Source organism: Pinus tabuliformis, chromosome 7 (assembly GCF_031772625.1).
Source record: "Pinus tabuliformis cultivar Carrire ecotype Pingquan chromosome 7, CPIR1, whole genome shotgun sequence".
NCBI classification, from domain to species: domain Eukaryota; kingdom Viridiplantae; phylum Streptophyta; class Pinopsida; order Pinales; family Pinaceae; genus Pinus; species Pinus tabuliformis.
In genome coordinates, this window is record NC_142293.1 from 655693655 (window position 1) to 655715218 (window position 21564).

Here is a 21564-nt window from a genome sequence, read left to right on the forward strand (position 1 = left end):
TAAACCATTCCCTTGCGGCTAGTAAGCTATAGAATGAGTAAGTTGAATACCATAATATTCATAGAAATTTACCAATGATGTGGCTTTAAAAGAAGCTGCATTGTCTGCTACTAGTCTTTATGGACTTCCAAATTTGGTTATGATTCCTCTAGAAAGTTAATAATAACTTTATGAGTAGCATTCTTGGTAGGTATTGCTTCGATCTATTTGGTGAAGTAATCAGTAGCAACAAAAATCTAGCATTGCTTCCCACTTGAAGGTGGATGAATTTCACTAATGAAATCTAATCCCCACTGCTGGAAAGGTATAGAAACAATCATGGGTTTGAAACGTAATGAGTTCATATGCCTTTTACCAGTGAACCTTTGACATTTTTCACATGTTCTCACCTCAGCATATACATCAAAAAATATTGCTAGGTCAAAAATAGCCAGCTCTCAATATTATGTATGCAGTAGTTCTCCAATAATGATGACCTCCACAAAAACTACTATGCATTCCAAATATGACCTTTTTAGATTCCTCTAGATCAATGCATCTCAACAGAACTCCTTTAGGATCTTTCCAATACAAACAGTTATCCTTCATGCAATACTTAACAGTTTTCAACTTCAAAGATCTCACTCTACTTCTATCATACTTTGGAGGGGGTTTAAAATATTTTAGAAAATAAAGAACATCTTTGTACCAACTACACTCAGCAAGCTTTGAATCTACTGTCATATCATCAACAAGTTCTGAAATTTTCCCTTCTAGATTATCATCCATGAAGTTCGAACCCAACACTTTACAATTTTCTTCAATAAGTAGTTTAGCTAATCCTTGACCTTTGATTAGTTTAGTAGGCTTTATTTCTAAATCAAATTCAAGAACTTCAGTCACCCATTTACTTCTCTTTCCATCAATATCAGGCTTAACCAATATCTCTCTAAAAGCAGATGAAGGGACATAGGCTATCACTTGAGCATGCAAAATATTATCTCTAAAAGCTTTCAGAGCTTTAACTAATGCATAAGCATGCTTTTCCATCATTTCATATTTTATTTCTCCATCTCTAAGAGCTCTGCTAAAAAAAGCTATGGGCACTTCTTTATTTTCTAACTATTTTTGTAACAAAACAACAGTAATGGTGTCTTAAGATGCAAATGAGAAGATTAAGAAAGGTTTTGAATATTTAGGACTTACCAATTGAGGTGTTTCAATGATATCCTTTTTTATCATCTCAAATGAATTTATGGATTCAACTGTCCACTTGACTTATTTGTCCTCCCTTAGCATACAAATAATATGTTTCACCACTTCAGTGAAATTTGGGATGAATCTTCTGAGAAAATTGATCTTACCAAGGAAAGATTGAATCTCTTTCTTGGATCTTGGAAGTGTTAAATCTTGAATTGCAATCACTCTTTTTGGATCAATCCTCCATTCTTAGAGACTATGTGACCTAGCATCTTACCTTCTTTGAGAGAAAAATGAGACTTCTTCAGGTTAAAGGATATACCATATTTTTTTCATTTAACAAATTCTTGTCTCAAGTGCTGAAGGTGTTCTTGATCTTAAGTTGAAAAAATAGTAATGTAATCCAAATAGATGACCAAGAACTTGTCCTTTTCTCCAATGAATGCAAAATCCATAGCACGTTGGAAACTAGCACCAACATTCATGAGCCCAAATGGAATCTTTGCATACATGAAAGTACCCCAAGGAGTAGTGAATGCTATCTTTTCTTGATCTTCCGACCAAACATATATTTGATTGTACCTGGAAAAAACATCTGACATGGAAATTCTATCTGACCAAATCATCTTTTGAAGAATATGCTCCATCTTCGGTAATAGATAGTTATCTTTCTTGGAGCTTTTGTTAATATTTCTGAAATCCACACACAATATGATTTCACCACTTTTCTTTCTTACTGGAACTAGATTGGCAACCCAATCTGAGTATCTCAATGGAATAATGATTTTAGAATCCAACAGTTTCTTCAATTCCTTTTCCATCACTAGTAGCAATAGTGGATTGATTTTCCTTAACTTCTGTTGGAAAGGTTTAGTACCATCTTTCAATGGTATTCTATGCTCAATGATAGATGTATCATATGTCTTGAGATCTTCGTATTTCTGGGCAAAAAAATTAACAAATTCACAAAACAACTTGTGATATTCCATCTTTCTTTCATCTAGTAAATCTTTTGACAACTTCACATACCTTGATTCTTGTGTTGTATCCAAGTTGAAATCTTCTAATTCAACATTTGCTTTTGCTAACTATGGCTTGAATACAACATCATTTTGATCAGAAAGTTTCTCAAGTGGAATTAACCCCTTAGGAATATGATTTATAGGCAGTTGTATGATTAGCTGATCAGCAATCTGTTTTTCTAGATTTTTGGAATCTTGATTATCAACATCAACTTGTGGTAGGTCTTCTTCGTTATCAACATTTAGAACAATAAACTCTTCAGTAACTTCAATGAATTTTCTGATCCCCTGCTCATCTTCAAAAAAATTCCAATGCTTAACATTATCAGGAATGCTAGGTATAAACCTAACTTCCACTTCATATTTCAACTTTATAGGCATTGGAATTTTGAATGAGCTGGTTGAAATAGAGAGTGAATTTTCTAGAATATTACTTTCTCTTGGAACAGAAGAAATGTTAAAGACCAAGAAGGAGTCTTCTACAATGTCCCATACTACATTCCTATAATCTCTGAGTCTAGGATGCTTAGTTTGATAAGCATTTCTGGTTTTCTGAATAATAAGTTCAGCATCTCCAAAAACATAAATTTCTGATATGTTCATATCTTTTTCCTTATTTAAACCAATTAACAAAGCTTCATATTTAGCCACATTATTATTTGTCTCAAATTCAAGTTTGAAAGAAAAAGTGAAACTTTCCTTCAAAGGAGAAATAATAACAATCCCTGCACTAGCTCCTTCTTTGGAACATGAGCCATCAAAAAAAAATTGCAATACCTTCGATCCTTCATGACTGATTTGATTTTCAGTAGGCTTTAAAATATGAAAATTTTCTATAGGCAAGGCGGATTCAACCATATGTATAATTCTTGAACCAACTCCAATTGTTCTAGCATACATCAGATGATTAGTAGGGTCTTTTTTGTCACTAATCATATATGCCAGTTGAGCTTCTCTATAAAGTCTTCTTTGTTCTCCTCCAAAAACAGGAACAATAGCATAAGTTAAATCCATTTGCAAGGTTCCTCCCAACCTTTTAATCCATGACCTAGAAAGTAACATACCAAATCTGGGAGGGATATCAACTACAACGATATCCATTACTATCCCTCTCATAGGTAACTAAAAAAGACTTACTGCAAGGTCTCTGATGACACCAAGGCATTGGAATTTCCGGGAATCAAAAGAATAGAGATCTTGGTACTTTCTAATTATCTCAAGACCTAGTTCATCCATAACTACCTTGGGCATTAGATTTTGTGAAGCTTCAGAGTCCATAAGACAATTATGCAGTGTCTTTTCATGAATATTCATAGATAGATAGAAGGGAGGGGTAGAGTCATCTTTTTCTTCTACCAATGGACCTAAAATAATAGTGGGCTTATCATCTTGAAGATTAACAAAATTAGAGACTACTTCAGTAGGTGAAGGCAGCAAATCCTTCATAAAAGTATTTTTGAAATCTTGACTTTTCATGAGTTCAACAAGGGGAACAAGAATCTTGATCTTCTGAATCTCATTTTCAAAATTGAAAGAAGAGTATGGTTTCTAAGCAATTTTTACCTCAAGTGAAGGCAAATCAGATGCTACCAGAATTTCTTGTTTGTCAGGTTCAGTCACTTGTTTCTCTGTTGGAATATCAGATGCTACCAAAATTTCCGGTCTGTGATATCTTTCCATTGAAACTTTAACTGAATCTTTATTCTTCTTTGGTTGTGAAACATGCTTAGAAGTATCATCATTTATATTTGATCTAAGAGTGTATCTACTTTGATGATTAACTGCAATCACGGAATGATTATGACTCACTTCATTATGTTGAGTATATGACATGAAGTCTTCATACTATGCTTGTGTATGATAAATCATCCCTTCTTTGTCTCTAAGACAATTTATACAACACCTCCTTCCAACTCTTTAGCTTCTTCTTCATCTTCAAATATAATATTTTGCAAAGGAGGTTGTACCTTTTGATCATCAGCATCTCTTCTTTCTCTCTGTAGAATTTGAGGAGCATTAGGTCTTCTAAACGACTGTCTAGTTGGAAAATCAAATGAAACATTTCTAGTAGTAGATGGTCTTCATTCCGTCTTCAACTTAGACATATCAGTAGTCAATGTTTTGATCATCTTGGTAAGCTCATCTAGCTTAGGATCTATGTCAAAAGTTCTTGAAGTGGAAACTTTAGCTTTTTGATTTCTTTTTTCTCTGTCAATCCCTCCTCTAAGTCTATTAGCTGCTAATATATTTTATTCTACCTCTAGTGAATTTTCCTGTAATTGTGATAGTGTAGCAAATCTTCTTTCTCTCAACAATAAACAAAAGTTAGGATCAAAAGCACCATCATAAGTGATTTTAGCAGAGGCCTCAGTAGGCTTGATTTCAGTAGGCATCTTGCTATACATTTTATTGAATCTTTTAGAAAAATCAAAAACTGATTCTCCTTCATTTATTTTGATTGCACAGAATTCTGTGATATAATACAAAAAATCTTTCTTGTCACTCCATTTTCTTAAAAATGTATCATCTAGGACTTCACTTCCAGTGATGCTACCAACTGTCAAAGATCTTAACCATTTCCTTACATCACCCTCCAGGCTCTGAACAAAAACTCTCATCCAAACATCTTCATGCTCAATGTTCAAATTATCATCATAAGCATAAAAATCAGCAAGATGTTCTTCAGCTATTACCTCCCCTTCACCATTAAATTTAGGCATATACTTGAGATAATCTCTTGTAGGTAATGCATTCATAGGCTGAGGAAAAACTAAAGGAGCATACCTAGCAGCAACAATTGCATCCATTCGATTAGGTGGTGGAATAGGACCTACCATGGTTGGAGTTACTAGGATTTGTGGAATAACTATTTGAGGATTTTGAACAGTACATGAGGAAACACCAACACTCGATGTAGAGGTTGTTTGTTGACTAGAAAACGAGTGAGGTATAGAAATTTTTGTAAAATTAGGAGACATAATTTGTTGTACCTTTTTAGGAATAGCTTTTGAAAAAACAAAAACAGAAGAAACAAGCTTTCTCTTACTCTTTTTCTTGATTAGCTTCTCAGGATCAGGGACTTGGTTTTTTAAAGGGGAATATGGGTTTGCCCTGGTTCTAGCCTTTCTTGGAGCCAAAACTTCAACAATGGAGTTACCAGATGTAAAGCAGTCTAAAAAGACAGTTGCAATTGTACACCTCAAAACCAGACTTATAACTTTGTCATTTACCTAGGGATAAACTTTAATTCACCTCCCTGGCAGTGATGCCAAAGATGTTAGCACAAGGAGTTACTCCTAGACTGCAAAAGGAGTAAGCATTACACATCATGATTTCATTTCAAAATTTAAAATGGTTTTTGAGTGGTGGGATGGCTTTTGAAGGAATTTTGAAATGATTGCATTCCTCTTTAACTTTTATGCATTTGGCAAGCTATGGCAAGCATAAATTGTATGGTTAAGTGAGTAGTATGAGGGAGAAAACGAAAGAGAATAGGTAGCTGATACTTATCCTAAGCAACTGAATATCTTAAGACAATTACTTCAACTACATGAAGCCTTGTAGAAAACTCTGTTTTTTGACAAGGAGAATAACACTTAGAAAGTAGGAAAAGGTATAAAGTATTTCACAAATCCTTTGTGAAAACTTCACTAACAATTTCTACTTAAACTAATATTATGATTTACAACAAACTGGATAGTAGATAAGTCATCATTAGATCCTCTTAATGATTCTCACTCATACTATACTAGTTGTTGTAATTTATCATTAGAAAGATTAAAATAGGTTTGACAAGGAAAACAACAATTAGGAAGTAAAAATAGGTATAAATTATCTCACAAATCCTTTGTGAAACCTTCACTTGCAAATTCTACTTGAACACATATTATAATTTATAGAAAATTGGACAATATATAAGTCATCATCATCTCCTCTTAATGATTCTCACTCATACTATACTAGCTACTACAAATTTATAATTCAGTAAGTTGAAAATAGGAGATAGATAAACCACACATTAGATATGACTTGAATCATAGAATCCTCCAGCATGAAGTGTAGAAAAAGCTATTTTCTTAAGCCGAGTCTTCAGGTGAACCAAAATCCAACCTTGAAGTGATATTTACAAAAGGTACATAGAGGGAGAGAGGCACCAACTCCAACTCTCCTAAATTGGTGGTTCGACTATATTCTTATTATATTAGTGTCTTTTAGACATTAAGATCATATCCCATCAAATTACAATAGAAAGTACAAGTGGAGATGAGAAGAAGGGGAAGAATGACACTTTGCTACTAGAAAACTAACTGGTTGACCCTTTTGCTGCTGAATTTTCTCTTTATCGTCTTGCCTATTGAATGGCCATATGTCTTCATTAAACATAACCTTCAACAACCTCATAACTATCTCATATCCATCATCTTTCTTATCGCTATCATTATGAGTTGTTGTGTTCCAAAACTAGCCCAGAGGTTTGCTGCTGACAACTATATATTTCTGTTGTGATAGGTGCTACAGGAAATTATGGTAATAATTGTAAGGGCAAAAAGTCTGGAAACACTTTGAAACTTTTGGTAGGATAATGTTTCCACTTCAAAATTTCAACAAAACTACTTCAAAATACCCTTTCATTCTATGTGAGTTGCAGCCTCCACAAGCTTATCCAAGTTGGTTTTAATTCTACCATATTTAGACCTTGTGATTTTTGTTGTGTCTTCTTTGATGATGGCCTCTCTCCTTTCTACTTCTTTTTGGATCTTTTTTCTTTTGGAAGAGTCTGATGGCTGGTCCATGGGAGCTTTGTCTCTTTGTGTCTTCAAGGATCTTCTAATTTCTGCAATTGAGGGATCCTCAGTCTGCAGCTTTGTAGGTTGTTCTTCTATAACTATTACTTCAATTAGAAAACTAGGGTTATTTAGGGCCTTTGATTTCAGTCTATATTTGTTCTTTTCCCTAGTATGCCTCCTCCTAGTTCCAACAACTAGTTTTAGCTCTTCCTTCTTATTTTTACTAGTTCTTGTATATCCTGCTTCCTTCAATATTTCCTCATCAGAATCAAGAGGTTGGTCTTGTTGTTGTTTTTCATGTGCTTTCTGAATTTCTGGAAACACCTGAGCTTTAGATTTATCTTCAGCTACAAGGTTTCTTCTCCTAGTTCTTATGTAAACCTTAGTAAAAGGTCCAACAAGAGGAACCATTTTTGAGCTTTCAATTTTTTGGGTAGAAGAGCTTTCTCCTTGCTCCTTTTTCTTTTTAATTTTAGTAACTGAAGGCTTCTTTTTGCTACTTTTGGCACCTCTGCTGACACCTTCCCTTCTTGTCTTTCTTTTGGAGTTTCCCTCAGTTGATGCAGTTGTTGCCCTCTTTGTCTGAACTCGTGTTGAAGAAATCTTATCAGTTTCTTGGGGTTTTGGTGCAGGTTGGCCGGCTCTATAAAACAAGAAATGGTCTGAAGTTTGGTTCTTGTTTTCCAATTCTTCGTCAACCAGAGCCTTGATAATTGCCTGATGATATAGGTTGTACTCTGATGGTTCTTGATGTGTTTGAATCCTGGCTGCCATTTTGGTTGGGCTCTTTAATATAAAATAAGGTAGATTAAGAGCCCTCATACCTGCAAAATGAAATAAAAGCCTCATATGGTACAGAAAAACTACTATATATCTTCTCTCACAAGTGAGGTAGATCTTAACTAGCTTGATTGTTTCTTCCCATTCTTTCTTTAGATAACTGTTGGGAATTCCTTTGGCCGAGTTGGGATCTCGGTATTCATATTTGATAAAATCATTGAGATCTCCTCCTATGATAAGTTGTCCTTTGAACCACTTTTCCCCTTCCTGGGGAAGGTTAAAAGCCTATGGAATAGATTTTTCCAAAAACTGCAACTGAAAACCAAAAATGGTAGCTTGCTAACCATTGAAGGTCTCAGAAAATTCACGGGCTACTCCTTTATGTGAGTCTCCTAACCTCGTGCAAAGTGGATCCCAACCTGCCTGAATGAACAAGCTTCTAACCTTCGGATTAGCATCAACTGACTCAACTCCTTGGGGTTCAATTCTCTTGAGCTTTCCACCTTTCCTAGACTTTGGTGCCATAGAGTATCTGCTTGTTGATTATGAAGAATAGCTGTCAAAGTGTGAAAGATTACCCAACAGTTGTTGCAACTATTTTAAATTAGGCTTCCTGAAGATCTGTGATGTGGTATTAAACTCCTTAATCAGTGTCTTCTTAGCTACTTTTCAGAAATTCGAAATGGTGACATTTCCTTCACTTTCGAATATTTGAGATGAGGCTATGGTTCAATCTCTCCATGATTATAATCCTTCATGATTACACAAGATTTCATGTCATGATAGATAGCATGTAGATGCAATGATGAAGTTGAGTTTCCTTGGAGAGTTCAGTTGATCTACTACAAGTGGTTGTACGAGAATCTTTGCAAATCTGGTAATTTTCCTGCATTAATTTGGACTGGTCAGAAATTCTGGTAGCGCATTACGTGAAACAGAAAGAACGACCATCGAAATTTAAATAGCTAGCTAAGAATAACACTACAGACATGCTATAGATTTTGGGAAACCCAAGTTATTTAAGATGGGTGGGGTAGAAAACAATTGGCTATGGCTCTGACTGCCACCTAGCAAACATGATCAACGAAAATGATTAATGACTACCATTTGACTTGACTTGGGGTTTGTGACCTATCCAATCACAAAATCTCATGATTTGGATTTGACATTCCACTATCATGACACATGGACAATTGGAAACAATTGTGTTTTCGTATTTATTTTTAAAACTAAGAAACACTACTGGAAATTCTGGTAGTATTGGAAATTTTTTAAAGAAGAAATAACACAAAAAAAGGAAAGATTGTTCGAAAAATAAGGGAGACCATTTGAACGAGAAAATCGGGTGATTCTGATAGCATATGAAATTTTTTTGAAATCTACAAAATTAATCCTAACAAACAAAAATTCCAAAACCTACTCATGACTTAGTCTAGAACTGTTCTAACAACTTCCTCCATTGAGTCCGACTTGTTTATATTCTTGTTGTGCTCTTCAGTGAGCATGTTCGGGATGTGCCTTACAATATTTTGGATTTCTTCCTCCCTCTCCACTTGGGGCTCTTCATATATCTTTTGGAAGTGTTATACCAAGACCTTCTCAATGTCTTGATTAGCCTTGAAAGTTTTCCCCCTCTCATCCCTTATGCGTAGGACTTTATTGGATTTAATATGTTTGATGGTTGATCGGTCAAAGAATTTATTATTTCTCTCTCCCTCTCATATCCATAAGCTATGAAGATCCAAGTGCATATGTAGATGCAAGTGAAAGTGTCAATGTTAGTTCTATCCTCCCATTTCTTTAGTAAATTTCTCTCCCCTCCTTTGTTGTCGTTTGAATAACCTTGAGAAATTAGTCATTGCTGCAGTGCTTCCTTTTTCTGTTCCAATACCTTTTTCATGTAACAACCTTGGTGAAACTTCCATGTAATAAAAGTTAATAAGGGAAAAATAATAACCATGGTTATGGGACACATAATCCAAGTTGAATTTTGGGAAAAAAAATCCTAATATCGGTGTTCATTTCAGTTATTATGGCTAAGGAAATTGGGAAATGCAATGACAAATGCTTTGGAAAGGAAAAATGGCATTTTTGGAAATTTATTTATGAAAATAATGGAAATTAGGAGAAAATGAAGGTGAATGGTCACAGGTTGCATGTGAGGAGGAAAATGAAGCAAAATAATGGAAAATGAAGAAAATAAGTGCCACATTAATAAAAAGGCTTCTGAGGATTAGTTCATAGCTTTGGTCAATTTAGTTTTGGAGTTCTCTCTCTATTATCTCTCTCACTCTTGGATAGTTAGAGTTTTCTTGGAGCACTTCAGCATTGGATTAAGAAAGGAAAATAAGCCAAAGTGGAAGACAAAAGATCAAGCAAGATAGAGCGGGATCAAGCATCTATAACGGGTTTACTTGCAGATATTGATTTGCATGTGTGATTTTCTTGCTGGATTTGGCATGCATGGTTGTGCATGTATGTTCTTGGTTCTGTTGTTGTCATGGGCATGGCTTTTTCCTGGTGTGACAATGTTCTTAAGCCTTGACTTTCCATTTCTAGATGGCTATGGTGTGATGGGGTTCTCATGTTTTGGCTGAGTTGGATTACTTGATGGATTAGAAGATGAGTGAGGTGGATATTTGAATGAAACAACACATGGCCTAGTGATCCTTGAACCAAACTATGGATTGTTGTAAAACCATTGGCGTAGTTACCCCTAAATTGGACTATGGGTTGCGGTAAATCCAGGTATTATGTGCCTCAATGGGCTTAGGAATCCTCGACCAGTGAATGGAGGGATATATGGTAAAGCCTATATGTAGTTTCGCTTGACTAGATCTAGGAATCCTTGCTGGTGAATGGAAGGATATATGGTAAAGCCTAGAGGGTGGTGTCTTGATTACGGCCTAGTGATCACTGAATCAGACTGTGCATTATGGTAATTCCTAGATACTAGGAGACAAGAAAATTTCTCACGTGGTAGGTGGAGAAATCTGGTGTCATCCATGCTTGTTTATGGCCTAGTGATCTACTGAGGATTGTGGTAAATCCTGATTCTATTGATGAGGGTGAGGTGGTTTAGCCTAGGGAAGGCCTGGTTGGTTCTTTTGGTTTGAGTCCCACATTCGTGCTTGGAATATGGCACGGGGGTGATTGGATGAAGAGAGATTTAACTCAACTAATCTATGGTTAGGTGGAACGTGGTAGTCCCATACTGGGTTGTCTTTTGCATTCATTAATAAGAGTTACTTTCCTTGGTATTTTCTATGTAAAAGTATTGGATTATATGTGGAATTTATGGCTATTGTATCCTCATTATTTTTGTTGTTTATATGCTAGTTATGAATATGTTTATGACAGATAAAATGAAGGGTTCTCATCATGCTTTGATTTGTAAATGATTGAGTAATGAATCTATGACCCAATAGATGATAATACAGCTAATGTTATAAGGCATCAATGCATCTTAGTGATTCTCAGATAAGTATAAGACCCATATGCTCAGATATCTTATTATGAATTGTAGAATGCATATTTGTGACATGTTTGACAAAATTCCTGTTATGGATAGTAGGGGTCCAGTTAAGTATTTGTTTGAGAATTTGCATTGGCATCATTATGTCTGTTATCTCAAAACCAGAACCTGACAGGCTGCTAATCAGGTAGACTTTAATTAACTCTTTCAAACCTACTTTAGGCTGAGGCTTAGCCTCCTCAACCTGAGAGGGCTCTCTCACAAGATTAAAGATTTGGATAATGAATAAGATGGCTAACTCTATGAAACAAAATGAACAAGTATAAGAGGTTGAAACACAATTAGAAAGTATCCATTGGGCTTATGGAGTCAGATATGCTTCAGTAGTGACAGTAAGGTTAGCTTTGCATAGAAGTCAGGGCATTCAGAATCCAACATATGTAGAACACACCAAACACATAGAAGGCCAGCACAGTTTACAAATATATGAAGGAAATTAGAGCACTGTTAGTGATTTCTAAGTAATCACACATTCATAACACTGTAGATAATAGGAAAAGACAACACAAGACATTCATCACATCGAATTCCTTTTGATTCCTGAGAAGCAAAGCCAATATTGTATTACTAAGAAACAAAGTCTTTTACATAAAGCCAAATATCAGAGCTTTTCTCAATAAATTTCCAACCCTAAGTACATTGCTCTCTCTCCTATATATAGAATTCTTTACATAGCTGAGATTCCTCCTCCAGCATGAGGGGAACTCGAATTCTGCTTGCTATGACACCTACTCAAACTTTAACTAACTATTAAATACAACAACTGCTAACTAGAAGCTTTAGAAACCTAAGACAATTAGGAGTTTAACTCCACATCATGCTGATAATAGCATTTATTACAATCAAAACTCATTCTCTGACAAGTGGTTCCCTTCAATTTAACTTTGGTGGATGTTTAAAACTCCTTGCTAGCCCTTAATGTCTCATCTCCTTTACTGCTCCTGAAAAGTAGGAAATTGCCCCTATTTTTCTGCTTTTGGTTTCCTCAAGGATATTTGAAACCAATTAACCATGTTGTTCTTCTTTGTTTACACAAAAGTGTATTGGAGTGCCACGTTCTTGATGTGCTGTAGACCTTTCCCATATACTCATATGAAGACAAAACCTCTTCAAAGCTGTTTGAAATGTCATGGACAATACTAGCGGTGATCATTTGTATGACAAAAACTTAGAGTTCATATATCTTTTCCTCCGCTTGTTTTACCCTTGCTGGTTGCTTGCACATTGTAAATGATCCTTTTTTCAACTCCCCTTTCAAAAAAGTTTCCCCTTGATTACTCAAAATTGGTCAACTGAGTTTAATTATGCAGCTACAGCAGTTTCGTAGCACGCTACGAAACCGCTGTGTAATCACAAAACATAGTTTTAATACCAAAATCTGACTGTCTTGAGCCTCTTTTATATTGAAATGTCCCTTTCAACTGCCCTGAAGCTATTTAAAACTAAATGGGGATGCATCACTTTTTAAGAAAAACTGTAACAAGGTAAGTCATCAAAATTTGGGATATAACCTTACTTGTTATGTGATTTCCTTAAGGAAATCTTTCCCGCTGGCTTAGCTGCATCTTCAAATCCTCAATTTGTCTCTTCATAACCCTGATCCCAGCTCTCAGTTTCGTATTAACTCTTCTGATGAATTTTGCTTCCTTTATTGCAAGAACTGACCATGTGTAGTATTGAGCATGACAGTCGACCACCTGAGGTATTTGAATTGTTTTGTCTTCCCATAGAGCCTCCATTTTGTTAAAATGAGCTTCCTTGATTGCATGTTTCCTTGAGGCTTTCTTCATTTTAGCAATTTCCAGGTTTGCTATTTTCAACTTCTTTTTTAACTCTTCAACACTATATTCTTCCTGAGGGATAACTGCCTTACCTTTATCTTTTCCTTCATGGGATTGTGCTATCTCCTCTATTTCACTTGCTTCTAGCGGTGTCTCTTGTACCTGTCTTGAATGCCTCATCACTGGTCTTCTTGGCTTGAAGACAAATTTTGCAACCAAATCATCAAACTTGAGCTTTTTCAAGGCTTTGATCTTTTTGGTCTTGTCCTTTCCTGATTCTATCAAATCTGCTTGAACCAAGGGAGATTCTTCGATATCAATAGCTTGCAGCAAGTCATTAATACTTCCCTTTGAAACCGGGCTTTCCTTAGTAACCACTGTCCTGCCATTTTCCTTAGCTAACTGGCTCCTTGTCATTCTTCTCTGGACTACTTCACCTATAGATGATTCATGTACACCCTCTCTGATCTGAATTTTCTCTTTCTGGGACTGTTGGGGTGTGTCTTGGATTATCAGTGGTTTGGTGGGTTCCTTTACCTATTTCTTGGCCTTCAATTTTACAAATCTCCTGGATCTTGTCTCTGCACAATGGCCAGTTATTGTTGGAGAATCTTTTGTAGCTTGAGGACTAAGACCGGTCTCGTTCTTGAAACCAGACATAAACATGAATGTGGGCCAATCCTTACCTACTTTTTCAAGCTCATGCAAAACGATTAATTTAACTAAGCCATGATGAAACAATTAGATCTCACGGGCTTCCCTTTTTAACTGCACCTTGTCACACATTTTGCCTAGGCTACGAAACAGGTAGAAAGGTAAATCAAGAGATATCTTTCCTGTGAAATGCAGCATAAGCTTGAAGTGATATGAATACACCTTATGATACCTCCCCTCACAGTTAAAGTACCTTTGTATGCAGGTTAGTAAATTGGCATATGATTCCTTGACAAAATTCCTGGGCACAAACTTATTTAAATCAGAATCAATGAACTCCAGCTTCAGAAATTCTTTGCCTGGGGTCATACCAAATTTGAAATTTTTAAACCATCTTTCCTCTCCCCTTGGGATTTCAGTAACTTCAGATATGATCTCTGGAGAGATGGATAATTCAAGCAGCCCAACTTTTGAATTTAGTCCTGTGAAATTCAAAGCGAACTCCTTGGTGATTTGCATATGGCCTCCTTGAAGCTTTTCACAAAAATTCCAACAGCCAACCTGCTTAAATGTGCATTCAACTTCTCTATTCTTTAATATAATGTCTAAACCTTTAGGTTCACTCCTCAAGCACCTACCTGACCTGTGATCCTTTCCTTCTGTAGCCCTCTCCATGGGATTCAACGGGATAGAGATTTGAAATACTTGCACTGCCTTAATCTTCGATAATTGCCTCTCTTGAAAGCTGCCTCGCTTGAAAACGGCCTCGTTTGATCTTCATGGAATTCAAATTGAAGGCTTAACAATTCATTTGTCACACATGAACCCAAACACAAATCATGATTGTGAATGTCAATGCTTGGCTCTTCTTGAAACTTGAAATCTGAGCATACCAATGTACCTAACGACTCTAATGATGAAGATAAGCGGTTGGACATGATAGGCGAAGTGTATAAGTTGAAAAATGATGATGTAAACATAATGGATTTTGATAGATATGACAACTGAGCAAGATTTGGTATGAATTCACACGAATCCCTGATTTCGTAGCGCAGCCAGTGCAAAATCTGTGTTTTGCACTACGAAATCACCTAGACAGGGTTTCTGCGCTACGAAATCACCTAGACAGTTTCGTAGCACATAAGAACTTTGAAACGAGTTTCGACATATGATATTCATGTGAGATATGAGACCAATGATAGACTAAAGCAGAGAATTGACCCCTTTTGACATACCAACAAGACTCTTAACAAGACTCCTATTCAAACTCTTTAGACTCTAAAACAAGAGGAAAAGACTAGACCCAAAACTGACACCAACCCTTTGACAAATTTAAAAAAAATTGATGTTTAGAATTTAAAATATTTTTTCTTAAGTGATAACAGTGTCTATGTTTCTTTTTATTTCTATAGATTCCATGAATTTTTGGGCAGTGATTCGGTCCTAGCCCTTGAATTTAGCCTTAAATCTCCCAGTTGTTGTCCTATTATTGGCAGGAAAAGGCTATTGTTGCACTCAAGCAGGCTCATGGGAGCGCTTGGGACCCTCATTCACTTGGAGGGCTTGGAAAGGGAGTGACTGGGGATCTATGTTCTTGAACTGTTGAGTTTCCTTAGCGGTTAGTCACTTGGAAAGGTGGGGTAACCCTTGGAGGTTCTATGGGATGTGTGGATGGTCAATTTTGTTGTGTTTTTTCAGTTCCACTTCCATAAGGTGACCTAGGAGGTTGAATTAGATCATAGTAGCCTCTCATCTCGTGTTTACCCCGATTTTCCGATAGCTTGGGTAGATGTGGGAGTAGGGTGTTACATTTCACTTTAAAGATGTTTCCAAATTTTGCCTTGTTCCATTTTTCTAGTTTTTACATAATATGTTTTAACCTAGCCTGCAGGATGAACATTTTTGAGCCTCTCATTGGGATTCCTTCCTCCAACCATCCTTTGATATTATCCATGAAGGCAGGGTGATCTAACCCTAAGGCTTCAAATCTAAAAGGACCATTTTTTGGGGTACCTACTAACAAAATCATTAAGAGCACTAGCCAATGATCCAACCCCCCGTAGGGAAAGATATTTACTTCCACATATACCCCTCTCATTAGTAAATCTTTCGAGATTAAAAATTTGTCCAGTTTGGGCACCACTTGATGTTGTCCCCCCTACTTATTACTCCAGGTGAATCATCCATTTGTTGTTTCCATATCAATGAGGTTGGATTCCTCAATGAATTCCTTGAATGCTTCAGCATCTCTATCTACTCTTCTTTGTCCACCTTTCTTCTCTAATAGAGAGGTTATCATATTGAAATCTCCCCCCATAATATAAGGAAGATGCCCTTTTCCGATCTTTATCTTTATGAGATCTTGCTAGAGTTTAATATTCTCCTACATTATTTGAGGACCATAAACATTTTCAAACACCATTGTGCATGGGGCTCCTATCACCTGCATTTCTACTAATAAGTATGATCTATTGGCTTCAATGTCCAATAAGATGAAGGATTGGGTGTTCCAGCAGATGGCCAATCCCCCTGCCAAGCCCTGCGCTTCCACCTCCACTATGTCATACCTTATCCCTAATCTCCTACTTAACTACTTTAATTTCTCTACTGAACACTTTGACTCTTGTAAAAAAATGATATTTGGTTGTTCCATTTGAATCTTTTTCTTTAACAACAATTGTTTCCTAAGGGTATTAATGCCCCTTATGTTCCATGATAAAAAAATTATGCTTTAATTATGGTTTAAGGAGAGCGAGCCTAACGCTCTCATACTACCTAAATTTATTAAAATATCTCCCATCTCCTTGAGGGAGACACTGCTCAGCTTCTTCCCCATCTATCATTGGCTCTGCCATGGTACCAGAACCATTTGAGAGCCCACTGTTTTTACTCCCAACATGGATCATTTTGGAGATCCCATTTTTTTCTAGATGTGATCTTTTCTGCCCCTATAATCTCGTCTCTTCTCTCATTAGGTATGGATATTGGATTTTATTCATTTGATCTACATTAACTACCTCTATCCCCTTTTTCCTTGCTCGTCATCATATCCTGGAGGTTGATTCCGTCCTGGTCGATTATCTCCTCTAGTTATGGATCCTTTGTTCCTACTTCAATTGGGGTCATTTCTGTGTCTCCCTCAAAATACTTTGATAGATCTGGGATATTTGCTTGGTGTTCATAGTCATCATTTGGATGGACCATTTCTTCCTCTTTACCTTCTCCTTTTTCCTCATTATCCTCTTCTTCCCTGCCTTGTCCCTTTAGGTTTTCCTCGACTAGGACTTCAAAGCTATTTCTTTGGGATTTGTGTCCCTGATTTCATTATTGTTGTATTTTTTTAGGTCTACCCCATGGACTAGGTTTGACAAAGCCTTCTTGATCCTTTCATTTTGTCTCTTTGGTATGTTCCTCAATTTTTCTTAAAGGGAATTCCCTTATTAGGTGGCCATATTCATGGCATTGTCTACATCTGAAAGGGGTTTGTTCCTAGTCCACTGGTTGTAACCAAAATTCATCATGGAACTCTAGTTTAATAGCTTCACATATAGCCCCGGAGACATCCATTTCAACACAAATTTTTTCATATGCTTTGTATCTGCCTTGTAAAGTTGCTTCTGATATTTTTATGAATTTTCCAAGAGAATATCCTATTAGCTTTAAAGTTGGAGGGAGCCAATAGTCCAATGGAAGGGAATACAACCTGATCCAAACTGGGACACGTATAAATGTTTCCTTGTCCTGGGGTAAAATTCTCCAACCATGGTATCATTTATACACTATTTGAGGAAAAAAATTAAGGACCACCATTAAAAATTCAATATCTATCTTCCATATTGGTAAATACCACTGTGTTTTAGCGTCTACAACATCCCCTCCAAAAGTTTCCCTATGGTTTGTTTTGGAGCCTCCCTTCTAAATCACAGTAACTCATATTACACCAATCCAAGTAATTGTGCTTTGATTGAGCCTCATCCTTTGCATCTTGGCTTGTGTTTTCTTACTTGGTTTACTCTCTAACCCACAAGCCGATCTCTTGACTTGGTTTCCATCTAGTTTCAAGCTTGCCTTAGAGAACTGCATAATCCTTGAGGAAAACCAACCTTTCTCTTGGGAATTGCGCAGTCCAAGCTGACAGTGAGCCTTCAGCTCAAAATTTAGGTAGTACTAGTTGAAAGTCAACCTTCAGTTGGGAAATTGCATAGAACATGAGAGGTAGCCTAGAGCCACTCAACCCATAAATTGCACAGAAGAATTTGTGCTCAGAAGCTACTTAGTGCATGAACCAGGGAGTTGCTCGGTTCTCCCTAGAATTGAGCAATCACTCCAGGAAATTCATGGCACCTTTTCAAAAAAAAGAAAAGAAGAAAAAAAAGAAAAGGCATCGCTAGAAAATAGGAATCTATTTATAGCAACCCAAAGGAGGCACTTCAGTTATTTTGGAAACTACCGCCAAGTGTCACTTTTTCCTTGATTTTTGGCCTTCGTGTCATAAACCTTAAATTCAACAAATCTCTTTAATCGAAATTGCTAGAGATAATTTTCACATTCAATCTTGGAGCTCTAGCATTCTCGAAGAGATCAAGGTCAAGGTACCTTCGGTGCCATCGTCGTCGCTTTTCCGGGTAAGTTTTTCTTTTCTAGTCTTTTGCTACTTTTTCTGTCGCTTTTTCTTGTTTAGCTTGTGAGAGTGTTGTTTCACTTGTTTTGTTGAATGAACACTATTGCTTTAACTTGTTTTAGCTTGTAGAAGTGTTGTTTCAAGTTTTTCATTGCCTTTCCCAAGTGTTGCATGCATTACCTTGTTTTTTCACTAACGGTTGTCATTGCGACGACTCTCTTCACATGCTTTGTTTTCATTTAGTTTCATTAATTCCTACACTTTTTTCAATTTCATGCATAATAAATTAGTCATATCTATACTAAAAATCACATATTCCTTTGAATATGCATGATTTCACACTCCCCTTGGGCAGATTTGGGCTCCCCTTGCCCGGATCTTGTATTTTCTTGCATGCATTTTGCATTCTAGGAGCTCAAGGTATCTGACTTGGCTTCTCAAATTGCACAGAGGTTGCCTTGGCCTAGTTCCAACTACGCACTACACAATTCTAGAATCCACCCTCCCATATAGGCCACTAAGACTGTCCAATGCATAGTTTCTCCTAGACATGGCCTAAGACTGAACTGCACATTGCGTAGTTCTAGTCAGTAATCCTTCCCACTGATTGCAGGACTGCACAATGCACAGTTCCAACAGGAAACCAATGACCTCTGTGAACTAGAATTGCATAGTCTATCCCATTATGAGTCTGGTTTGTTGCTTGGTCTGGTCTTGAAGTTTATCTTGGTTTTAAGCTAACATTTTTCTGCCATGAGTGTCTTCTTTGTCTCCAGGTACAGTAGTTTTTGAGAATTTCTCTAGCAGTTATAGTTAACATTGCCTCCAAGAGAGCTGCATCAAAGGAAATCATCAAGATCAGTACTAGGGAAGCAGTTGAGCAGATGTTAGTTAATATACCAGATTATCTAAACACTCAATTGCTCATTGAGAAGGGTACCACATTAACATGGAAACAAATCAAGGATACATTTGTAGAGGAATTCAAGGAAGACTTAGAGGATCAATAGGTTTACCTTAGCATCCACTGTTTAGGATTACACAAGGTTTCATGAAGGTACCCCATGTTCCCATGTGTGGACATCATCCACTGGATTGTCTCACACACATATCCAGAGACTATGACACTGAGCAATGCCAATAGGATAGATCTTGCCACCTTCAGGGCAAAGAAATTTCAGTAGATGTATCATTTACCTTAGTTGGTGAACCACATGGAAACACTTTTCTAAACCACCCATAGTTTTGTGAGAACTAGAGACATTGTCAAGTGATGGGTGAAAGAGCCGACAAAGTTTGGACAAACACCCAATAATATTTACAAGATAAAGTATCTAAGGAAGGCTTATCTGTTCTTGACCATATTTGCATGTAGAATATATGGTCAAGATAACTTAGAAACCTTTCCTAAAGGTTGGGCAATTGTACCAGAACAGTTGGTGAGTGGTGATGGGAAGCCATTCAAATGGTCGGACTTATTGGCTCAATAGTTGATGATCCATGTGACTAACACTCGGAATCCACCTAAGAATCAGCAAGCGAGATTCTATATGTCTCCATACTTACTTGATGCAATATGTTCCTAGCAGAGTTTCCTGGAATGCGTTGGACATGGACACCTAAGGAGACTCTCATCAATGTTTATTGCAAGTTTCCTTCCAACGACAACTATCAAGGAGTGATGGCAAAGCTAACTGACCATTTCATCATCTTGTTGTACAAGCTAATATTTGAGCAGGATCCACATTGCATATCCCAAGAAGCAATGGAGGCGATAGTGAACATCGCATATTGGTATGCCTCACCAGGTGGCATCTTCATCAGAGTGTATGGCGAAGAGAAGCCTCTGCATGTTCTACCAAGGTATGCCACTAACAAGTTGTTCATGCAAGAGGTCTCATATCACCTCTCCATAGGGTTGTCAGTAGCACATCATAGGAAGAAGAAGGCACCATGGCCCACTCTTCCTTTCCAAATTAGATTGTACAAGATTAAAAGCTTGAAGGATATGGATGTCGGAGCTTCGTAGATAGTAGGATTTGAGTTCAGCACCAAATATTTAAAGTGTATGATCCCCACGATATTTTCAAGGACCAAAATGTGAAAGTGTACATTCCATGGATCCATGGGACATTTCATTGGCATGAGGAGGACCCTTGGAGGTACTACTACAATTCCTCCAAATTCCTCAAGTCAGTCAGTATAGAAACAACTTGGAAAGCTTCTCTATAGACAATAGCAGGGCAGGAAGCAACAACAAAAGAAGTAACAAGAAATAATTTAGTGTAGGAAAAGGGCAAGAGGAAGATTATCGAGAACCCAGAGGCAGATCAAATATTCAAGGTGAGGGTAGATACTATCATGGAGAAAGAAACTTTGGTAGTGGAGGAAAAGAGGGAGAAATGGATAAAGAGAGAGGGGTGAAGGAAGAGAGAAAAGAAGAGGCTACATGAACAAAAAAATGAAACTACAGGAGATGAAGAAGAAGTTGAAGGAAGAGTAGGAGTTGAGGAGGAGAGAAAGAGAAGAGAAACAAAAACAAGAGGAAGAAGAAAGGTAAGGCACAATGACAACGAAAAAAATGTCCATACAGGTTGATGAGTCAAAATAGACATAAATGGAAGAAGACGGTGAATAGATGCAGGGTTGGGAGCTTGCTCAATAGATTGAGAAACTAATTGATGTGACATACATGGAGTTGGAGAAGGATACACAAAATGAAGACACTGACCTTATGATGCAAGCACGAGAGGTCACCTCTTAGTCTCCACCACCTCCAGCATCATAAACAATCTAGAGTGACCAAGGAGAAGTTATTTTCCTTGATGATGATATAGTCATAGGTGTGTACAATCTACCATTTGATGAGTTGTAGAAGAAGATTGTATAGGCATGGAGGAAGCACTTCCTGAATGATCGCGCATCACCTGCATTCATGAAGGAAAGGGTGATAGTGTCAGACATCATAAAGCATCCAACTTCCCTTGTCGATGCTATCTTGACTTATGGAGGAGAAATCAGCTCAAATTTTAAGTTCTCATTGGATGAGAATGAACAAATGGAAAATAACTTGTAGGGTACTAGGAAAGAGGCAGAACAACTTCGAGTGTAGAGTGTAGTTTCTGCAATGGGAGAAATTAGGAAAGTGATACTCACTAAAGTATGAAAACTTGAGACTACCATGAATAAGCTCTATGATGGATTT

General features: G+C 36.9%; 1 pseudogene; it reads right to left on the reverse strand.

The window, feature by feature from the left end:
- Window positions 1–6829: 6829 nt before the first annotated feature.
- The window catches only part of LOC149249135 (putative metal-nicotianamine transporter YSL7), a 202873-nt pseudogene continuing 188138 nt past the window's right edge, over window positions 6830–21564 (reverse strand).